Source organism: Malurus melanocephalus, unplaced genomic scaffold (assembly GCF_030028575.1).
Source record: "Malurus melanocephalus ecotype Western Australia unplaced genomic scaffold, MMel_1.1 scaffold_435, whole genome shotgun sequence".
Classification (NCBI taxonomy): domain Eukaryota; kingdom Metazoa; phylum Chordata; class Aves; order Passeriformes; family Maluridae; genus Malurus; species Malurus melanocephalus.
The window spans coordinates 388417-412336 of record NW_026623667.1 but is presented as its reverse complement, the minus strand read 5'-3'; the positions used below and the strand labels follow the sequence as shown (position 1 = coordinate 412336).

The following is a 23920-nucleotide window of genomic DNA, read 5'->3' as shown; positions in this document are numbered from 1 at the left end:
AAAAAAAAAAAAGCGAAGCCAACCAAGTTGGGCAGAGTGAGCAGTGCCGGCCGTGCGCGGCAGCCGCCGGGCGCTGCTGGGGCTCGGCTGCCAACAAAGGGCCCCTCAGCCGCCGCCGGCCTCCATGACATCAGGCAGCCAGCAACGCCCTCGCTCCTTAACCTCCTCCTGCCTGCGCCTCTCCCAGCAACGCGGAGGCCGAGGGGGAAAACCAACAGGTTTGGGCAACAGAGGAAGAGGCGGGATGAAGGCGCCACGCTGCCGCGCTGGAGCTTTGAGCGCGCCCGGGGAACGCGGCCGCTCACAGCGCGTCACTTCAGACMCAGGACGGTGTTCAAACACCGCGGGACGGGCAGCCACAGAGCGATGTCCATKTGTAACCCGGCACAAAAGCGGCGGGGGAGCTGCAGCTCCTTCCCAGGGATCCTGTCTTAGCATCTCTGCGCTAATTACAGGCACAGGGATTCAGGTTTCGGCTGATGCGGTTACACACGCAGGATGCTGCTGCTCTGGCACAAGGGCCCAAAAGTTTTCACTCCCACTACCTGTAATTTTTTTCCCCTGCAAACTGTGCCCATCTGCATATTTCTTAAGGCTACACACCAATTAATGCTCTCTGGTTATGTATTTTTATAGATTGCTTTCTGGCATTATTGTGTGTGTCCCATTTAAAACAACCACCATTTATATATATATAGTCTGTCTGTCTATCTATCTATCTATCTATCTATCTATCTATCTATCTATCTATCTATCTATCTATCTATCTATCTATCTATCCATCCATCTATCCATCCATCCATCCATCCATCCATCCATCCATCTATCTATCCATCTACCTACCTACCTACATCTGTCTAAAGGAGATACTGGGTATGTATACAACTGGATGATTTACAGTCAAAAATCCCTTCTCAGCTCCCCAAGTTTGGGGTACTTTTGGAGCAAGGAGTGCTGAAGAGTGCAGAGTTCATCAGGGRTGCAAAACAGAGCCTGGGGAAAGCGGCCTGGGAAGCTGATCACAGCACAAACCACACGGCGACGTGTGGAGCCCTTGTTGTGTCACACACAGAGTCAACAGAGCAGCAAATCTTCATTTTTGTCCCTGAAAACTTGCCTTCACATCTGACAGTTTATTTTGGCAATGTTACTGACTAGTGCTYGTGCTCTTTTGCCCTCCAACGTTTTCAAACATTGAATACTTTAGGGGAAACTCTGCATGCTTCTAGCATCTGAGGTCTGTGCCTCCGAAACAGCAAACATTGCTCAGACTCTTTAAACATTATTTTACAGCATCACTTTGCCTCAGTCTTCTGATCCATGGGGTGTACACATGAAAGACAGCTGGGAAAAAAATCCTTGATCCCTCAACCCGTAYGGAACTGCAATAAGCACATTTTTTTTAAATACCACAAGACACATTTCTAGCAAAGAGACAATGGTAAGCACACCGTGATGTTCAAAGCGCTTTCCTGCTTTTCTCAGAAAACATGAACATGGATATTCCAATTTAATACACCAGGAAGCATGTGGAGAACTTCAACATCTCAATTCAGACAGGCAAGCATGAGGCTCCAGATCCCATCCCCACTGATGGCAGCCTGCATGGACAGGAGCCTGCATTGGGAGGACAACATGGTTCTCATCCTCTCCTGTCCTCTCTCAACTTCTGGAGAATTTCTATTTTATGGAAGCACCAGAGTTYTAAGAGAAACCAACACCTACCTATTTGTTCCTTGCCTGCCTAACTGGGACCTTTTATGCAACTGCACTGGGGGAAGAGAAAAAAAMMRRAARGRAAAAAAAMGAGGAGTTAAACAGTTTTGGAGGAGAAAGGTTACATAAATCACAGGMGSAGCTCAGTCCTCATGTGCTTCAGCYCAGTGTCATGTTTAGGGAACGGGGATGAAATGAGGTTTTAAGAGCAGATCAAGCAGCCTGCAACTTCTATTCCATGTGTTGAGCATCCCCATCCCTATCCCGCTTCTCCTGCAGCTGTAGGAACACAGAARCCCCACAGCATTTCCTGGCAGTACAAAGGCTGCCCCCCATGAACACCACCCAGCCACTACAATTAGGGTTAATCAATGAGTGCCAGCAGAATTAATGCGGATTACATTTCTGATGAACTCCTGGGGTTCTTATTCCTGAAGAAGAATGCCTCATCTCAAATTAAATTAACCCGCTTGCAGAAGAACCTCACTGTGGTAGAAACACATCCACTTGGGGAGTTAAACACAAAGAACTTCCTCTGTAGATAAACAAATTAATTCCCTTTATGCTTCCAGGCAGACACGCTTGTGTGGTCCCTGTGCTACAAACATCATCTTTCAGCGTTTCCTCTTTGGTGTCCATGGCAAACTGGGCTGTAAACACTTTGAGCAAATGCCCTCTGCTTTTCCTGAATGCCATGAAATTAACTGGTGRTACAGAAATAAAAGCCACACTGGTAGTGTCACACAACCTCTGCCATTTAACTGCTGGCAGCTATTAATCCCTCTCACAGTTGTTTGCCATATACACATTTAAGAGCAAGATCAGTCATGAAACGTGTCCAGATTTCTGGACTACAGTGACTGAYGCAACCTTCAACTCGGGCTCTTTGCTGCAGAATGGCAAAACCATTTGGTTGGGAGCAGACTCAGGTCTCCACTTCCACCTCCTGCTCAGAGGGAATCTCTCTCTCTACATCAGGTTTTTCCAGGCTCTGTGCAGGTGAACTTCAACCGCGTCTGCTGGGCAATTAAACACTTCTTATGCTCTTATACCTACCCAGCTTTGCCTTGTTACAAGTTTTAAGTGTCGCTTCTCCACCTTTTGTTGTGCACCTCTGTGAAGAGTCTTCCCAGCCACCAGTTGGGTGGTTATGAAAGCATTGGGACCCCGTCCGTCCGTCCATCCATCCATCCATCCATCCATCCATCCATCCATCCATCCATCCATCCATCCATCCATCCATCCATCCATCTCTCCCCTCGGCCCCAGGGGGCACCGCCGGCTCCAGCCCCCACCAGGCTCCCTCCAGGGTCTCGGCATCTGCTACAGGGGAAGGAGCTCCAGATGTGGCTCCACAAGAGCCAAAAAGAGGGAAATAATCACTTCCCTCGACCTGCTGGCTCTGCTTTCATTAATGCAATCCAGTATCCATTAGCCTTTATTGTTCATGCTCCTCCAAGAGCATAAACCTATTCAGCAAAGGGCCTTTGTATTTGAGCTGCTTCTAGCAGATATTTATTCTTTATTTTCTTAATGCTACCCAGAATTTGAGGACAGCTTGGTTTTTGTTTTTTTTTCCAAAAGAGAATGATCACATACACACACACATGACAGCAGCAGCAAAAGGACTGGACTCCATGAACAGAAAGTGAGTTTTGGCATGATCCCACGTGTTAGCAGCTGGAGTGAATTTTGTTGTGATACCATTAAAAACAGCTTGAGTGTTCATCACCCATTTAAAATCTGAGCTTAATTTTGTTTTTAAATCTTCTTCTGAAACATGGAAAGTTAAAGAGTTTCAAGTCCCAAAGCCTGGGCATTTTTTGATAGGCACACTCAGCTGATTTGGGATGGAAKAAGTCACTTGAAACAGAAGTATCACAAACTAGTGGTTAAAGAAAAGGAGTAAAGGAGCATGCCAGAAAAAGAGCAAATTCTTGCTTACAGTTCAGTTACCTGTGCCTTATCTTTCTCTTCTATAAATACAGTTGAGAATTTCCCCACAGGTGATAAAGACTCACTTAGTGCCAGCTGTAAAACAGGTCTTTTTGTCTCTGGAGCACCAAATGTAGAATCACATCATTTATGATATGCATTTTTCTTAGTAAGTGGTAAGATTACATGGGATTTGGGGCATGCCTAGGTCACTGTCTTTAGGATTACAAGTAAGTCCACACCACAGATCCCTCCCATGCTACACAGCTCTCTTCTGATGGCATCTCTCACACAGTGGAAAAACGCATCCTAACACTGCTACCTGATTAAAGATGTGTATATGTGTACATGCAAACGATCAAAGAAGCCTTTGTTGAAATCCATGAATGACCACAGCATGTGCTACAGATGCAGCTGTAACAAAGCTGGGCTTTGATCTGACACCAAATGCAGCATTGCTTGTTTTCCTGGGGGCTAGTCCAGCCTTTGTCTGACAGATTCCAGTTTTCCTTTGGATTTTCAGATCCTCCACCATTAAACAACTTGCATCCACTCTTAGTGACTTAGTGACTTCTCATTTGGGAAGACGGTGCTATCTATCAGATAGAGAGGACTGGAAACTTTAAAATCCTCCCAACTAAACTCTACCTGCTTGGCATGTGCAGCACAAAAACTCTTGTAGAGCTCTTTGCAGTGAATACAGCTTCAATGAGTTGATCATGTTGAGTCATGGGAGTTTTGTTATGGTAGAGAAATTCCTTCTGCCCAAGAAGGCCCGGCAGAAGGCGAGTCCAAGATTGGTCGGGCTAGAGGTGAGTGCATATCCCACACCCAGCCACCTCAGATTTAAACAACTGTCTCCTGGATCAGTCACCTCTTAGTCTCAAGTGACTGTTCAGACACCTTGTAGCAACGCCAAAGGACAAGTGAAAACAAGTGATCCCAGATATTCAAGGTTCTTTACTTACTTGGCAGTGACAGCACTACACAAGAAGGCAATGACATCTGGGATTTATTTGTAATACCTGCTACGTAACGAGTGGAGGGTGAGAAAAGTCCTTGCTGGTGTTTTCACACAGAATGGGCTCTACATCAGCCCCTTTAAACTCTCCAAGTGTGTTCACATACCTCAGGAGAAAGCCCAAACGATCAGGATACTGAGGGATCTCCAACTACCACTTATTTGGTGAGCTCTAGRAATCCAAAATACCACTGGCATTAGGAATGCACACCCAAATAAAAAGGGCTCAAGTGATTTTACCACTCTGCCCAGATGAACCTTTGTGCCAGAGATGTGTGTAAATGCCACCCTGACTTTCTCCAGCACTGCCCTAACTCACAACCACTCCACCACTGCTGCCAGTGTTTCTTCCAGCTTTTTTATGTAGAAACCTCTATCTTTCATTTTTTAATTCACACACAAAACATTTTTAGAGGCCACTATTCTACCTTCCTGTTTAAGCTCTTCTCAAGATCCGGCTGACATGTTTACAACAGCTAGTTAAAACAGCATGTTAAAAAMAAAAGCCTCTTGCTACTACTCTGACCATTTGACAATAGGTATTATTGTAAATAAAATTTTWAAAACCCAYACACGGATTTGAACAAAGGCTAGTTAACACCTGAGGGCAAAGAGTGTTTTCCTTCCTTCAGTCATCATCCAGCACAGCATGAATGGCCCTTCAAGAGCAGAGAAAGGTATCTGCTTGCACAGGGAGATATTAAACACTTCTGGTACTTGGACTTCTAAGTCCCACTCTCATAAGTAAAAACTTCAAAAAAACCCAAGAAAAGCCAGGTTACAAAAAGTCCACTGTACACATCAATGGAAAAGCCAAGGATTTTGCAATAAAGCATGTGCATTTGTTGGTTTTCCTCCTTGATTTAACAGATGTTTGTTATTTGCAATTTCATGAGCGAAGGAGGAGGCTGGGAAGTGGTGGGATTTCAGAGATGGGATGTTCAACTATTTGAAATTCCTTTCAAGCAACAGAGCAGAATCCTTATTTTTTTAAGGTAGTAACAAGGCAGAAGGTACTACTAAATTCATTCCTTCAATGGTGATCTGTCTTCACAAACTACTAAATTCCTACAATGGTGATCTGTATTCAGTGTACTCATGTAAAAACACAAGACAGGTCATGAGTTCTGCAGGGAATTGCTTGGAGCATTAGCATGTGAAGCCTGCAAGGTTAAATTCAAGTCCAAAGGGGCTCATCACACATCACTGAAAAACTTTTGGGCCTCTTCCACGGAACGCTTATTGAAACATCTGCAGGCAAAGGAAAAAAAAAGAAAAGAGAAGCTTCTTGCACTTTTCAGAGCTGAAAAAAATAGCAATGTAGCTTAAAGACATAAAAATCACATAAATTCCTATTGACTATAATGACTGAACTTCTATTGTCCGGGCAGTTAATTAAGGTTGCGAAAGAGGGAGCAGGGACTGGAAGTTCCTGTGCAATAGGTAGAATTCCATCCGTTTAAGGATCCTGCTAAAGTTCAGTATTTTCTGCCAGCCCAGGGAGGAGAGGGATCACAGACAGCCAGGATACAATCAGAAAACATACATGCTTGGAAAGGATCAGCAAATAAATTTTAGAGAAGTRTCTTTGCCAAATACTGACTCAGATCTTGAGTGGGAGCATTTCCGTATTTCTTTTAAATGAAAAGACAAGCAAATGCAGATGAAAAAATAAAGGTAAAAGAAGAGGTTAAAACAGGGAACTCAGGGCTGATGACTTTTTTAGCTTTTCTTGTGTCAGTCCGAGCACCTCCACAGGAAGAGCCAGAGGGACCAGTGAACAGGGTTAGTCCTGGCAGTAACTAAGTGGTTAACTTCTTCCATTCAAGAGCTGAAAAATCTGCCAAAGCAGAAGAGCAGGCCTCGGAGATCAAATTACACATGGGGAGGGGGTGGAAGGGGAGAAGAAGAAAAGAAAACAAGTATTACTGAACCACTGCCGCATGAGACCCAGCRGGGATTAGGAGGAACATGGAGGAGGAGAGGTTTATCCAGGGCTGGCTGTAAACACACGCCTGATCCATGGCCACACCTCGGGAAGAGCGCAGAACAGCGACCTGTCCTGAGCCCCTAAGCATCAGCCAAGGTGGAAAACCCTCTGTGCATCACTATCGAATTCCAGGGATGGGAGCAGCTGGAACTCCTTTCTCCTGYTGGCTCTCTCCAYCCAGGCAAAGCSGTTGTGCTGCATTTTCTCTCCCAGYTGGAGKGCGGATGGAGCAATGGACGTGTCYTGCACACTTGTGGCTGCCACAGGTGTGGGATCACTGAAGTACTTGAAAATAAAGGGATAAAAGCCATGCAGAGCAAATAATCATCCACAAATAAACAAATAATCCATCCAACCTAACAGCAATTCAAATCCTYTGCCTTGAAGCTGATCACACAAAGGAAGTCTCACAGCAGTATTAAACATTTTCACAGCCATTTCAGGGCCGGTGAAGGTTCCCTTTCCAGCCACACATCATTTCTGTCCTCACTCACCTAAGCTTTTTCGCACTGAATTCAGCAAAGATTATCATAATTTACTGAAATGCAGAAAATTTCGAGTAACACACATACAGAGCAACAGGAGAATAGAATAAATTCGATTGCACAGATCATTTTTCTCTATGGATCTAATCCTAGACAGCTAGTGCCTTTGAACGCCATCAAATTAAAACAAAAACAAAAACAAAACAAAACAAGAAAAACACCCTCAAAACCCCAATCCAAACCCCCAAACCCCAGTGCCTTCTGCTCAGGAATTCCAGATGTCACTAATTCATCCACAGGGGAATACATATTATTTTGAGAGAGTAGTAGAAGCCCTTTATAACTATGGAAATTAAAAAAGCATCCACATAAGCATAAAACCCACTATATAAAGCCATCTACAGTCACTTGATTTGAATTACACTATTTATCCACCCTCAGGATCTACTCTCAGCCTCCCTCGGATGTGCAGGTAAGTGCCTGGTGCTCCACAGCACTAATTGCTTATTATTCCCAGTRTAAGAAATTAAATATATGCTCCCAGAAAGGAAAAGCTTCCAGTTAATTAGAACTGCCTGCAGCAATGGTTCCCTCCAAACACTTCAGCATTTTATTTTGTTGTCAGGACACAATATAAGAAGTTTTAAGAGTCCTGCTGGGACCATGACGTAAAGGCAGGACCAGTATTTTTTCCTGTGAAGGCTGGGACCGACAGGAAGAAACTTCAGACACAAATAAGCTACTTCATCATGAAGAAAGACAAAAATAATATATATATATATATATATATATATATATACACCTATATCCTGGTCCTATTGGAGGAGGGATGCAGGAAGTGGTCTCTAATTTATTCATGCACTGCTGAGCATAGACAGATGAAGTTCAAGCACTAAACTCTCACAAAAGTTTAACATTCTTTTTCAATTCCTAAACATAAAAACACATTGAAAGAAGCAGTTTAATTTGGATCTTTTTCCAAAAGCTAGGGATCACTCACCCTAAGTTGCACCATTAAGATAAAGCACAAGGCGGATGGTGAATTCATGAGGGGTAAAAGTCATTAAATTAAACCCTTTCAGTATGAGTTTCCTTGGTACACTCAATCATGCTTGTCACATCTGAATATAGATTTAGAAAATGGCACGAGACTGTGCAATACCTCCATGTTTTTTGCCTTTCCAGACAAATGTGGAAATATAATGGAAGGTGTAAAAAAGAAATCAGTGCTGCTGATCTCCAGTAACCCCAAAAGCTCCTTTCTATTCACTCCCTCTTTACCTGCCCATCATTAATCAGAGCCATTCCCAGAGCAGACACATTACACGTGATCTGAGGCTTCCAGCTGATTCTGTCTGCCCACATACCAGACAGAAGATAGGGAGAAATGCCAGGTACCAAGGAATAACAACCACTGGGACCCCCCAAGCCATCCCACCCTGCTCCGAAGGATGAGYTAGACACTGCTTTCATGTCAGGCTYAGCTGAGTCAYTTCACAGTTCAGRGAGAGGAGAGGATCTTGAGGACATGCACAAACAACTAMACAAACAAACACAAAACTAAAATACCTGCCACTGCTCTGAAAACTTGCACAATGGAGCAGCAGGGCAGGAAGCAGGAAAGCGCTGCAGGCAAACACTGAGATGAGTTGGGAAGAGATCCTGCTGACACAGAGTGAGGGTCCTCAGCCAGTTAACCCCATCTAATCACAGAATGCCTCCGTCCCACCTTTCCCATCTTTTCCCATCTTCTCCCTGCAGTTGGCACCAGTGCTCACACAACCATGTGATGACCCAGTTCAAGAATGTGAACTCTCCTCACTTTATGATCACACAAATAACAGTGCTGGCATCCTGATGGGGCCAGCAAAGCTGTTTTCTTAATTCAAAATACTGAGCAAACCATCTGTATTGACAAGTTGTATAAACAGCTTAATCTTACCAACCTTTCCTACTGAGAGAGCTACAAACAAATCCCAAAGAAATAAATGTGAGTATAGAACCAGACCAGCTATAGATGGATTTCATTAATCATTCCGAGACCCHCAAATAGACCACAGAGTTATTCCGTGCTGGGAGACCTGCTTCCACCTGAAATGGAAGTACTTCATCCAGCCTCTAGTAACTGGCTGCACTCCAGCCTAGACCTAGGGAATGCAATGCCTCAAATTCCTAGAGAGCTGACAGATACCCAGATATGCAGCAGTGCTGCAATACAGGCAACGTTCCCTGAAAACACAGCCKGGTGAGAAACCTTCTGGAGTAAAAAGATCCTCTGCAGCTCCTCTCTAAGCCTCTCCTGATTCTGGGGGTGCTCCATGAAGCTCCAGACAGAAGACACCACAAGTCTGTAATTTAATTTACAGCTTTTCCTGTTTCTCATTGATTGCCAGTCCATAGTGAGGTCTCATGTCAGCAATATCCAAGTTCCTCTGCCTGCCCAGCCAAGTCAGAGGTGTTGTATTGACTTATCASAAGAATAAAGACCAAAAAACAGTGAACTAACAAAAGCAGCCTGGAATATATAGGAGAATGAAGGCTCTGGCTYGATCTGACATCAGGTGGGAATACCCAGAGCAAAAGCCAACTAACTGGTTTCTGTTAGGCCACACATCCCGATTTCTTCCCTTTGCTTGGTTCAGCTCAGTCTTTGCAAGCCCAGCRTGACCAAAGGATTTTCAGAGGGTGAAAGAGCTGCTGTGTTCCCCTAATCCCTCCCTCCCACAAGCACAGGAGTCAGGGTGCCAGGAGAACCTATTTTAAAATAATCTYAAAGCAGAGGAACATTCATAGAAGGAATCAGGACTAGAAATCTTCAGCTGCTCTGGAGTCAAGGGGGATGAARCAAGGGCACTGCATGGGCAACAGAGGATATTGAGGAGGTGACACAAAAGGATTTTAAGCCATGTAACACATCGTTTATAAAATGGAAAAACCCCAGAGACCATGTGATCTCTCATTTTTTAATTCTAACTGAAGTGTTTATAAAGGCCATCACAAGGTCACTGGATTAGCAGATTATTGTTTTGGAAAGAGCTGATCTTGGCTTCGTCACATTTTCTTCACTGTCACCCCCTCAAGCAGGGCCTGGATTTTAGGAAAAAGAAAAATTTTAGCAAAAATATAGAAATAAAATAAGGGGAAATTAACTGTTCTGCTTCATCATATGAATAGACATGCCATGATTTTATTCCCAACTCTTCTTTAGACTTCTCCTGTATTTGTGGATAAACAATTACCTGACTCRCTTCTCCATTTTTCTTCCCAAATGYAACTACTACAAATCTACAAACTACAAATCAAGTCCTAGCCTCAGGACCCACTGCTGAAAGGTACTACACAAATGAGAAACATTCAGTAACACACCCAACTTCCAYCTTACAAACCACACTTCTGTAATTCAAGGGCACTCACATTCCTTCCATCAAGTGGGGCAGCCTCGTGGATGGATTTGAAGATTCCTGATGTTGAACTTGAAGAAGCCTTTTCACAGCTCACCCCAGGCATGCTCAGCATCACCAACACACCCTGCAGCACCTGCAAAATGTCTGCACACTCACAAATTCTAACCCACGTGAAAAGGAGATAGTTCCAAGCACAACAGATAATTTTTTTCGCCCCTCGCACAGAAACACTTTGTTGGCATCCAAGAGAAAGGAGCTTTTCATGTGTTGGAGCACAAAGAAGCCTATCCTGGGAGGAAAACCAGGTATCCCAGATGACAAGCTGTTCCACATAAATATTCTGGGACTCCCTGGGGTCTCTTGGCATAGACAGAGGAATAACAGAAGCACAGTGAGCTCGACAGCCTGAGGACAAAAGTGCTCCAAACCACTTCAGTCTTGAAAGCTTGAGGAGTCAACATCGTATTAATTGGAAAATACAAAGGCTTCCACAAATGCCTGTGAACACTGATTACTGCCCTTTTCTGAATCCACTCTCTTCAAGCTTCTTATAATATCATAAGAAAAAGCAAACATGAACAGCAATGAAGAACAGCCTATTCTGAAACCACTTCCAGGAACAGGGATTGTTTAAACAAAATACATTAAGTGAAACCATCTGTATTAAGGGTCAAACGCCATCTGAGGCTGAATGTGCAGAAATAGCCATTTTACAAAATTTGGGCAATTATCCCTTTGTTGTTTTTGTTATTAATACGAATAATCAGTGTGTTGGAGGTGTTACCAAGGGGGCAAAGCTTGAGGAAGGAATTTAACTCCGCAGCTCCCAAGCTGACGGTGCCAAGAAAACATTCCTGTTAATCTTGGTGCTACCTTCTCTGGCATGCTGGAGGAAGGTTTGCTCAATCCCATGCACAGAGCATCCTCTCCCTGAGCAGTGAGAGGTCCAGGGCGGGGGTCTGGCCATCCATGGCCCTGGATTGCTCCCCACAGGAGGGTCCTTGTCCTGCTGCCAGACAGTCATTTGATCTGAATCACAAGGGATGCTGCTTTCACAAGACTTGCTGGCAAAACAGAGGTGACAGAAGAGGCTCAGAGAAGGGAGAAAAAAAAAAAGGCAATTTAAAGCTGCAGAGGCACCAAAAGATGTGTTTTAAGTTTCAGCAGGGCGCAGTACAGCTGAAACTGGGGGGGGGGTTCAAAGAGGGTTGGCCATTGCAAAGGATAAATTCTAAGCTAAAATATTCGACATTTATGTGGAGCCTATAAAAGGGCATCTTGTATGAGACTGACACATTGCACTGTTTCAAATACATGTTGATCCTTTCCCACCCCAAATCCATCCAACTTATCCGAAACTTAACTTTAATCGGAGCAGCAGGGGAASCTCAGTGCCTCAAAGCAAAGGGAAGGGAGCAGATCTTGGGCACTAAGCTCCTCCAAAGCAAAGGGAATGGAGCAAATCTTGGACACTAAGCTCCTCAAGTATTTATTTAATATAAAGTGTGAACTGGCATCACTATACAAAGGGGGAAAGTGCATGGAGGGAAACCTGCCCTCAAAGATCCTGCTCATTGCAACAACTACAACTGAGTATGGTCTTAGTCACCTGCTGTGGATTTGATAACATACAATTAACAGCAGAARTATTTCAGTATTCATCACTAGTGAAGTCAGACTGCAATCAAATATTGCAGCTGCAAAGGCAAAAGCTCATTAAAGGTTTTTTTCTGGAAACCAAGAAGGATGATGATGGAAGGGAAAACTAGGATTCATTTGTTTTCAAAACTGCCTGCAAGAAGCCAAAAGAATACCAATTTTTACTTTTTTAAAATTAATATTAACATGCTAACATGTTAATGCCTGCCAGCTCTTTAAGTGGGTAAGTATTTAATGGATCCAACATAAATGTAAATGCCAGTTATCAGAGGTCAAATTGCACAGTTATGATGTAATGAAATAGCTTTGCTTTATGGCAGTGAGGTCACARGTTTGAAATATGGCTTTAGGTGTAAAAAAAAATATAGGTTTTTCACAGAAGTCACAAAACTGTAATGCAATTACTTGCCTAAGCCTAAAGTTTATAGAAATTTAAATTCAACTGTACAGGTATAAATGAGTCATTGATTTGCATTAGGATGGCTGGGGACCATAACACTCTTCAATCAACATGAACTAATGAAGCTTTCCTGGTCTGAATAAAACAGCTAACCTGTAGTACTGAGGTGCATACACATCACAGGCACAAAATGTTTTTATGTCCTTGATAATAAAGTGCCASAATAGCTCTAAGGGGGCCCAGGGACTGAGCTGCCCCTGCTCAAAAAAAAACCAAATGAATGGGAAAAGCCAGGTTTTCTCATTTTTCTTCATTCTTGGCTCTCCAGAAACTCATTCTTTTATTYATAGAAAAGTCACTCTGGAGGATCATCTTGCCTGTAAAGGGCCAGCTTGCTTTGATGCCTCTTACCCTGCCCTGCTCAGATAAACCAACAAAGTTCACCACCTGAAATTACTCTGCAAGGAAAGAGCCTTTCTGGAGGGGAGATTTTTCAGGACATTTYGCTGTGTTCCACCACCTCTGCTGGGAGGAACAGCCTCGTTTTGCTGGCCTGGTAAATGAGGAAAATGGGCTCTCAACTCTGAAGCAGAACCAATAGGGAATATATGAAGCACAAGACTTCACTGCTAGGCCACAGTGTGTGTACTTTTTCCCTCCAGAAAGAGATGATGAAGATTAATTCAACTGTGGTTTTGAGGCACCCAAATACTCTAGTGGTTCACATCCCTGAAAGCTTTCAAATAAAATAAGCAACACACCRAGAGCATCATGAGAGACCTTGGCTATTTCATCTACGACAGGAACCAAAAACATTTTAAGGAGAGCCCAGCTAATCCCTGGAATGCCCTGCTGTGGATCCCTGTTGGGTTTGAAGGAAGGAGGTGTCCCAAATCCACTGTCTAGCTGTGGGTTTGAAGGAAGGAGGTGTCCCAAATCCACTCTGTCTAGCTGTGGGTTTGAAGGAAGGAGGTGTCCCAAATCCACTCTGTCTAGCTGTGGGTTTGAAGGAAGGAGGTATCCCAAATCCACTCTGTCTAGCTGTGGGTTTGAAGGAAGGAGATATCCCAAATCCACTCTGTCTAGCTGTGGGTGGACACAAAGAGAAAGAGCAGCACCTGCTGACAGCGTCACTCCCATGGTGGTGGCACCGATGGCCCAGCAAGGACCTGGGCACGTCCTCACAACCCACACAGGGTTCTGTGACAGGACCTGGGGCATCTCCTGGGGCACAGGAGCTGGGCCAAGAGCAATCCCAACACAGCTGCACTGCAGCAACAGCTCAGCTCGTAATGCTGTGGAAACCATCCCAAATCTGAAGGCGGTTGAAGACGTTAAGGAAAAAGATGAGTGGGGGCCAAACCGAGAGGCTGCCCCCACCTTCCTTCCTGTCCCTCCCCATAAGTTATTCATTAACATACCAAAATACACATATCAATGAAGAATTCATGGAGATTCCCTGAATACCAAATTACTGAGTATAATGGCAAGGAGAACTTGCTTAACACCCTCTTCCAGCTCCACACCCTGTCCCGAGTGGATCACTCATAAAGCTCCACTTGTATTTTACAGCAGCAAAGTCCTTCCTGAACCCCTTCCTCACCAATGCCTTCATGGAGAGCAGACCATCTCTAACCAGAGCAGCARCCACAAATACTGTATCTTTAAATCCATCCCCATTTCTTTTTCCAAGTTTCTGTTTGAGCCGTTACAGCTCCCTCAGGACTCCACTGACTCACTGCATTTTCTSGATGACGCAAGCATGCTCTTCTGCACAGCTTCAAAACAGGCTCCAAACATTTCCAGGCAGAAAGTGGCCACCAAAGAACCATGGAAATCAGGTGTTCTTCCTGAGCAGGCATCACCCCACGAAGCAGGGGGCAAACTTCAGTTCCTGTCCTTATTCCAAACGGATTAATCACTGGCACTTCTTCTCCCCAGGAATACTTCTAGGAAAGCTTAWGTTTCCACTCTGAAATCCTGTGGGAAATATTTTGGTCCTGACGGAACACCTACGAGCAGTGGTCCACCACTTCCTCTGACCCATCCAGCTCTGCCCCTAATCCCATGGGCTTGTGGTTTCAGCTCTATTATTGAGTGCAAACCTCTGCTCTCAAGCTGTACCCTTTCAAAGCACCCTGAAAATTCAAAATCACACCTAAATTTTCCAAGCTGATTCCCAGTTTCTTGTTTCTATCTTCTCAGCAAGGGTAGGCAGGTAAAAGAAAAGACAAGAAGAGCTATTTCAGGACAGAATGTTTAGGGAACACTCCAACAGGTTAAGCACGGGTGTTTGTGGGTGGACTCTGTGAAGACACCTGAAACTATCACGGGGAGAGATGCATGCAAAAAACATTGGATTGGATAAAGCATTTTCCATGATTCAAAACTGTTTCTCTTCCTTCTGAATCCCTTTGCTCAGTCCTTTGTGTTCTCCTAATCACTGCAAGTCAGCAAACAGCCCTTTTATGTACATTTTTTCATACAGGRATGGTAACAAAAGCAAAATAAACACTGGGCTTCTGACTGATGTTTGCAGCTTGATAGCAAAGGCAGCYGAAAAATTCTAGTTTCTGCTTGTAGCCTTTAGCTTTTATCCATTCTGAAAGATTTCACCATGATAAGAGAACTGGAAGTGACATAAAAATGTAAAACTGAATAATGAAGTGGAGAACAAATTCAGAGAGAAAGATGAGTGTCTTGTTTTATCATCTCCACTAACACTGACAACACACATCTCAGGGAAATGGCTCCTTGCTGGAGAGCCTGCTCATTCCATTCAAGCCAAGTTGAGGAGGATAAATGCCTGAGACAAACCTGTTCACACTTCACTCTCTAGAGCAGAAAGGGAAAAGCCTTTTGCTAGCAGACAGTTCCTGATTCCTCCTTCAAAGGGAGCACCCAACATTCATCTCCTCACACTGCGGAATAAAATGTGTTATCACAAACACTGCAATACCCTGGACCAAGAATGGGGAGAAGATGAGGAGCTTGGAGCCACCAGGAGATGAGCAGGCAGCAGGACTGGAGCATGAACATACTAAGAAATGCAGGATGGTTTCACATGGGTCAAGAATTCCAAAACCAGCGCCCTGGCTCCATTCCCAAACAATAAGCTGTACGGTACCTGCAAAATATGCTCTAATCCCTATTTTCAGTCATTCATTTTAAAATAAAGCACACAGAGCTTCGCATTCTCTGACAGACATTGGGAGTTTTATGTTCAACCATATGGGAAAAATCTAGTGTTAATATATGCAAACAACTTTATTTAGACATAGATTTTTTAATTAGTATTTGCACTATCTTGGAAAGACAGAGGATTGAGGATCCTGCCAGTTCTTAACAAAAAGAGCAGATTTTCTAACCAGACAAACACACTCTGTTTTACAAACTGTGAACTGAAAACTGCACACAAGGAATGCTTTTGCTCACAATCAAATTACTGGTCATTTATCAAATTTCTACAGCTAACTTAATTTCTTTTTCTAATTATTTTGTGTCTCCTGGTTCACCCTTAAAGCAATAGAGAAAAGAAATGAGCCACAGAGTCCTGACACAGGATTAATGCATTGGTGTAGGAAATTGGCAAACTCTTAAACTGCTTGAAAGCTCCTTTCTTCCAATCACACTGGATTGGCAGCCCATGAACCAAGGACGCACTAAGGACAGCGATTAGAAAAGCGTCAGGAATTATGATTCAGAGAGGTGAATCACCAGCAGCTCCCCAGGGGGGTRGATTTGGGATCAGCATACCCACACTGCATCCCTGTGCCAGATTACACAACCCCGGGCAGCAAGCACAGGATCGTTTACTTGGAGACAGAACTCAGGTCCCCGTTCCCAATCCTCTCCCGGTGGAACAGCGCAAGGCGCCTGCTGCTCTCGCTGGGTTGTTTCCACTCGCAGCCTGAGGTTTCTCCTGCCCAAAGCCCACACACCAGCACGGCCCCGCTGCCAAGCACGCGATAGAGCCCTGGCATGGAAGTTGGACTTGATCTTCTCAAGAGCTGTTTGTTATTCAACAGCCACAGAGCAGCCAGCTTCGCTCTGACTTCACACGGGAAGAGCAGCAGTGCTGTGCTTTGCTCCTGGTGTGCTCCTCTCCACTCCTGCCATTCTAGACTTTACTTTTAGACAGCACTGTGTGCTTGCCCAATAGTTTTACCCCTAACAAAAGCACATCCCAAGCTCAGCACTAGGCCAAACAATCTGCAGCGGTTTCACAAAGTGCATTTTGTTCCACGAGAAGCTCTAAGATGTGTTATTATGAGGGTCCTTTGAATTGCAAGTGTGCAAATAGGGAAAGAAATTCTGCAGCCCGTATTTGAAGAAAACTAATGGCTTTTTGCTCAAGTAGGAGCAGTGGAATTTGGCCTGCAGTGCTTCATCCAAGCAGCCATCTGATCTCATGACTAAGTGCATGCAGAGCAATGGGGGTGGTGGGGAGGAAGAGACGCAGGAAGATGGAGCTCTTCTAGTAAACATCTGAGCTGTCTGGAATCAAGGCTGCGCTATTAAAATGAAGCCACTGCTGCTTTTCCAGTATCTTTYCCTCTGTTTATCTCAGTTGCCATGGCTCTCCCTTGAATCATCTGCACAAATTGCATACACATGTCCCGGGCCACATTATTTCCACTCGTTCCACAGCTCCAGATCAACTTTCACTCACCTGGCAGCCGCTCGTGCCGAGCAGTGTCATCGTGGCCAGCAATGGAGCGCTGCTTCACGGACACYCCTGGTTGGAAAACGATGGCAGCTATTTCAAAAAGGCTGATTAATATTTCAGCAAGCACAGAAAAGAGAAAGAACTCAGAAAAAAATGGCCTCGTGCTATCCTTCATGACTGTGTTCCAAGAGAGTTGAGTCTCCACTGTTGACACAACCAAGAGCTCTTGTGGGGCAGCTGGAGCTGCTCCGCTGCTTCTCCAGTGTACAAACAAGATTGAAAGGACTGGAGCCAAAATTCATCCCCCTGGCATATCAAGAAATCTAAACAATCCAATATATCGTCCTCTGGCTGTGGTCCTGTGCCACGTGTCCCAAACTAATTAATTACACAATCCAAAACTAGGTACCAGCCCACTGAAAAAGGGTCAGACCCTTGGTGCTGCTGATCCACAGCTCTCAGAAATACACTGCATTGTGTTGGAAACTTGGAGCTTAACAGGGTAAGCCTAAAGCATCCTAAACATGCAGTAATAAAAATGGACTTTCTGAGTGTTTCTCTTTGCATCAGAGAATTTACAGAAGGGAATCACACCCTGCCTAAAACACACAGCATGAAAACCAAGCTCTACCCATGCTGCCATGTCAAAATCAGGAATATGGAAGATTTCTGCCCCTCCTCCCCCTTCTATCCTCTCCAGACCGTTAAGAATGAGAAAGCAGCAGCTGAGGCRGCCCTGCAGACAGGATCCTCTGCCCAGACAGGGGATCTAGTGCTGCTGGAGACAGAGAGACGGCTTAGAGAGACTGCTGTGCTCCAGTGTCAGACACAGCAGACAGCCACACCACCAGGACAGGCTGCTGCAGCTCAGGTTGCACAAAAACAAACATCCCTCAGAATCTGTCTYGGGAATGACTTTTTGTCTGAACTGAGCAAGATGGAAACATAAGGGGATTGCCGTCGTGGTTCCAGAAGCCAGATTTCTCCTCCTCACCTGCTGTCCAGCCCTCAGCTAAGCTAAATCTTATTCATCCACTGCTGTGCAGGTACCTGCACTCCCTGGACACAGCTCAGAAAAAGCTCAGAAGTATGATGATGCTGAAAATGGAAAATCATTTTCTGTAACACCAGTGTTTCCACCCTGGGAATTTAAGAAACAAGCAAAACACAACAAGGAAACTTGCACTGGAATGTTTAATCGAAACGCTGTAATGTTTTAATCGAAGTTTGCATTAGGTGATGAGCAGGCCAAACGTCAAAATCTCTCTGTTGCTTTCAGCAATCCTATTATGCTGGTTTATTCTAAAGGAACCTAGCCTTTACCAGATTTTTTTTTTCTGTCTGTTTTATAATCCTGGGCACATAGCTGCAAATTAATAAAAGAACCACTAAAAGGRGCATGGTTTAGCTGTGGCCTTGGCAGTGCAGGGTTAAAGGCTGCTCTTGATCTTAGAGGGYTTTTCCAACCTCAACAATTCCATAATTCTGTGAAAAAACACTAGTGCATTGACTTCACTGGGTACCTCCACAATTCTGCACWGAACTGAACACAACACAAATTATCTTGCTTTGCAGCACAACAAGAAAATTGATCCCAAATTCTTGAGATTTCCAATTTGCTTCACAACTGTAGCTGCTAGAAAGGTTCTCCTGGCACCAGCAGCATTAAATCCACTAAAACAGCTTAATAGTAGATGGATTCATGAATGTTTCAACAGGCAAAGTGTTGCCATAGAGTAGCACAAGAAGAGCAAACTTAATTTTTTATTTTCTTCTACCACTCTGACATTCTGGGAGAATTTTTGAATGGAAAGAGAAAATTAAGTGGAATGATTCAATGAAGATACTTTGTGTTTAGTCCAGTACAACATATATGCTGGTCTGACCAGCTTCTACTGTGCAGGAAGATTGACAGAAGAACTCCCTGCTTCTCCATCTATTCCTGGATAAAATTGGGTTGTAAGTTATTAGGTATGGACCAGCTACCACACAGACTCCACCCAGGAAACCTGCCTGAAACACATTTTCTTCACTTAAAAAAAGGCCAGCGAGCAGATTCACTGCTAGAATAAATTAGCAAAAATCTCACCAGCATGGGGATTGTGCCTTTCCAAGGAAAGATGAGCAGCATGGACTGAACAGCCTTTAAGACTGCTCACAAGGTGTGAATGTGTGAATGTGTCACCCCTGGTGACAACCTGAGACACACTGCAGTGATGGAGACCTGCCATTTACCGCGTTTGACTGCTCCACAAAAAAATCCTACCAGCACATGATATGCCAGGGAGTGATTTAATGGGAACTGATAACACGGCATCTAGAGCAAACTGGGATGGAGGAGCTGAATCCCTGCATTCGACTTCACATGCAAATAAATGCCTGTACCCCATCCTCCTTTACTCTGAGATTTGCTGTGGAGATTTTGCTGGTCAGTTGAGCTCAAACCKCCCCTTCAGTGGTGATGATTTTATTTTAAAAGACTGTCACCAAGTGGCAGAGCTCCGAACGGCTGCACRGGGTCAGCAGAGCTGCAAAAACACCATCAGCTGGAGCAAGACAACCAAAAATCCAYCCTCCCACTGAGGGAAATGTCGGGATAGATCGTGCAACTAAACCAAAATAAGTAATGGGAAAAAAAAATTATCTGGGAAGGAAGCTTCAAATACTGTGAGGTTTCTTCTTTTCAGTATAAAAACTGTTAGATACAGTTTCTGATCTTTTCCTTTGAAGCACAAAAATCACCGACAACAAAGCCTGACGACTCTGTTTCATGTGAAACAGCCACCTTGGGGGCTGTAACACAAAAAAAAGGAAAGACACAGCCTCCCACTTTAATCTGCAGTTTGAGTCAAAACGCAATGTTTTATACCTGACATGAAGTGATACAAGTTATTTTTAACTATTATACTTAGTGTTTTCCCAAAGCACTACAAAAAGGCAATTTCTAACAGTACATACATCTACGCAAAGCAGGCATTTGAGGATTCATCTATTAATCAAGCTGGAGCCTGGCTGGTGAAGCTGTTAGCAAACTGCACTACTGTTGTGCCCATAGGGATGGGAGACTCCTCAGCTGCATCAGGCACTTTGCAATCCACAGAGGAAGCACAAAATCGATTTGTTTCATCCCATACCTGTAAGTTGCCATCTGCACTAYAACAGTAGCCAGGCTGTGCTTTTTGTTACTCCTCCAAGCAAAAGGCCACAGTTTCTCTTTTAAATTGCTTGTGTCTTAATTCATTTGAAGATYTTGATTTCTCTATGTGTAACTGAAGGTGAGTAAAGACAGGGAAGGGCACTGCCAGGAACCACCAAGATTTACATCAGCAACAGCCAATTTTTGTGGGTTAGTGCTTATAGACAGACTATATCCAGAGAGCAGAGACCATCAGAGCACACTGATGGAGCACGTGACACCCAAGTAGTCCCTTGACAACTGCTGTCACTGCTTTAGAAATAGCTTTGATGCACCATCATTAAACCCACATCAGCTCTCTGGGTCTAAACTTGCAGCAAATCACAAAATCACAGAATATTCTGAGTTGGAAGGGACCCRTAAGGGTCATCAAGTCCTGAAGCTTGGAGATAATTTAGGCTACCTGTGCCTGTGCTCCTGTTAGAARCTTGYCTTRTAGTTTATTTGGGGAGTAAACAAGYGAGTTTACATGGAATTTTCTTTGCACATTCTATTCATTACCCAGAAATCCAAAACAGTGTTAAAAATCTGGGAAGATTTTCGAGAGTAAATTGGAGGTAGTGACTTTCTTGCAAACCTCCCAACACATAGCTGGTGTTTATTTAGGCCCRCCATAGGGTTTTCTCTTCAATCAACAAAGTTTCCCGTCTCTCAGAAGTTWCAGAAGTTTGACAGATTTCCATCTTCTGTTCCAGGCTGGCAGGCACAGCTGCAATGGGCCTGGATTCACCAGCTGCCCACGAAGGAATTGCTCTGAACACTACAAAGRGAAGACGGTGCCACAATTCTTCTGCAGCTGACAGTGTAGTTMAAACCAGCGTCACCTGAGAGAGGAAAACATCAAATCTGCAAACTGGAGTCTCTGCGCTTCTGCTGTAGCTGAGCAGGGCAGTGAAAAACCCGGTCTGCCAGGCTGAAGCCTGGCATTTGTTACAGCACAACACACCTYCATGCCAGGAATGAAAACAGATCAATTTAGCTGCCCTTTGGCTGCTTCCAGCACTGGAGTTGGCTGGCACAGCCACAGGGAACCCACCAGACCYGAGTGCCAGGACACKGACACAGCAACATCTCYGGATTTAGGAGGCTGGGAGCACCAWGGAACCCGACTCATCCCACAGAACCCACAAAACAATGATTCCACTTTGCTAATTGCTCCACTCTAGATCACAAAAACGATGCAGAAGAAACAGCCGCCAGCCACTCCCTGAAATAGCCCATCATTTCCACCATCCTTCTTGTCTCTCTCAAAAAAATAAATCCTTCTGCCATAGCAAACTGATGTGGAAGCTTTACAGCTCCTGGAGGAAATCTTGCCTCATGCCTAGAGACCTTTAGAAAAGCACTGGCAGCAGAATAAATTATTTACAGTACTATTTCTGACAATACCATCTCCATAAATGATACAAGATTGAAGGGTTTAAAAATCTGTGCGTGTGGCATAGGGCCCAAGCATGTGTCTAATAGAAATATTGATTAACTCGATGTCTACAGACTCTGTAAACAGTCTGATGAAAACAGAAACTGCAAGTAGATTTTTTTTTCCCCTTTACTGTAAAGTAGGACAAAGCAATCACTTCACCCATTCAAACTAAGCCAAATTAAAGCGTTTTTGGACATTTAGGAAATTATTTTCTCTTTAAAGCAATCCAATCTACATGTTGTTTACCTGATTGTAATTCACGACTTACTCCATTTCCCCAGAATAACTCAGTCAGTCGAGGCTTCTGGCTTGCAGCAAGGTTCCTGCTGTTTACTTAGGTTTTCCAGCTGGGTTGAATGATATGCAAAAAGGTCTGAGGACTTGCTGGAGGTCATACAGAGAGGAAAGTCAGTTGGCTCCGCTGGCGTAATAGCCCTGCACTTTTACAGCTCCCAGGACTTTGCTCTAAGCACCAGGCTAACCTTCTCATCAAAAGATACTAAATCTGTTCTCAACATTTCAAACATTCCCTGGTTCTTAGGAAAAGGCACTTCCCTCTATAAAGAGTTTGAAGCAACCCTGCTAAAGGGCGCGATGAAAATCTGAAGGCACTGAGTGCACATGCTCACAATCAGAAAATTCAGTGGAAATTGCCAGTGTGCAGTTTTCCATTTTCAACAGCAGAATTTCAAACTTATTTAGGCGTGCAGTTTAAAGGATATTTAAATAAATATTTTGTTTAAATGAACTATTTTCATTTTGGCTAGAATTTATAGGGTGAAAYATCCCAACAATCCATAGTGGCCATGAGCCTTCAATTCATCCCAGTCTGGACTCCCTGCACAGCCAAGGACAATCCAATGCATTTCCCGATGCTCCTGTTCCTGCAGAGCCACAAGGGAGCAGGAAGTTCTCTCTTGGGTTTTCCCACCCCTACCATTCCACCAGGATAAACTGCTTTACCAAGCAGAGCTCCAGAGCACTGGACTGTCTGCACAGCTTTTGATTTGTGATGTTTGGTGGTGTTGTCCCAGAGCAGCACCAGGGACGCCAAGCACTGAAGAGCAATTCACCTCCCTTGTGCCACTGCAAATGTGCTTGACATAAACAACTCCTCAGAAACACTGACAAGACAAAAAGCAATGGCTGTAAACTCCTATTTGAACACAGCCCTGACACTAAAAGAGAATAACAAYGTTATTTTGGAGAAAAGGCATTTTGGTTAGTAATTCAACACCCACTCTCATCCATTGGGGCAGAACCATTACAATCCATTCTCCAAGAACTGCAGGGCCCTCCAGCAAAAGACTTCCCCACTTCATCGCTTCACCCCAAGAGGCCTCCTGCCCTTCAACATTTATACCTCTGTCATCTAAAACTCACTGATTTTCACTTCCAAGCTCTTCAAATTCATGTCCTGATGTTCTTCAGCTCCTCTTCTCTTCCATCCCAGAATAATTCAGGCAATTGTACTTCTGAGATCTKCTGTGCCAGCTCAGCTGTTCTAATGCCCTCTGGCTCCAGTGTGGCTCCTCAGCCCTTTCTTTTGCTCCTCCACTGCACCAATATAGCACCAGCTCCCATTTCTCAGTTTAGTATTCTTTAAACTTCCTTCTTTTTTTTTCAACCTTCACAGTTTATTCTCTTTATTTTCTCCCAGTGTTCCTCACTCTATTCTCCTAATGGACATCTCCAATTAAACCTTAATTATATCTCGTACCAGCAGCTGTTCTCAGGCTGATGAGCACACTCCAGAAGAAAACCCAAAGCAAAAGGTCCTGCCTGTTAAGAGACTTTACTATAATCCAAAGGTCACACATACAGACACATAACCCAGTAATTTACACTTACTCCAGCATTAGAGATTTCTTTTTTCTGTTTAAATTYCTTTGCAAGAGGTTACCCTACCCTTAACAAGGTTAAGTGTCTTTGCATGGTGAAGACTGCACACRTCTGAAGCTTGGCAAGCTGTGTTGCTGGGACAGCAGTGCTGGCTGGCTGGTTTAGCACATCAGTCACACG

General features: G+C 44.1%; 1 protein-coding gene across 2 annotated transcripts in view; it reads right to left on the bottom strand.

The window, feature by feature from the left end:
• Positions 1-23920, bottom strand: part of ABL1 (ABL proto-oncogene 1, non-receptor tyrosine kinase) — a 77754-nt gene that overhangs the window by 32366 nt on the left and 21468 nt on the right. The window lies entirely within an intron of this gene.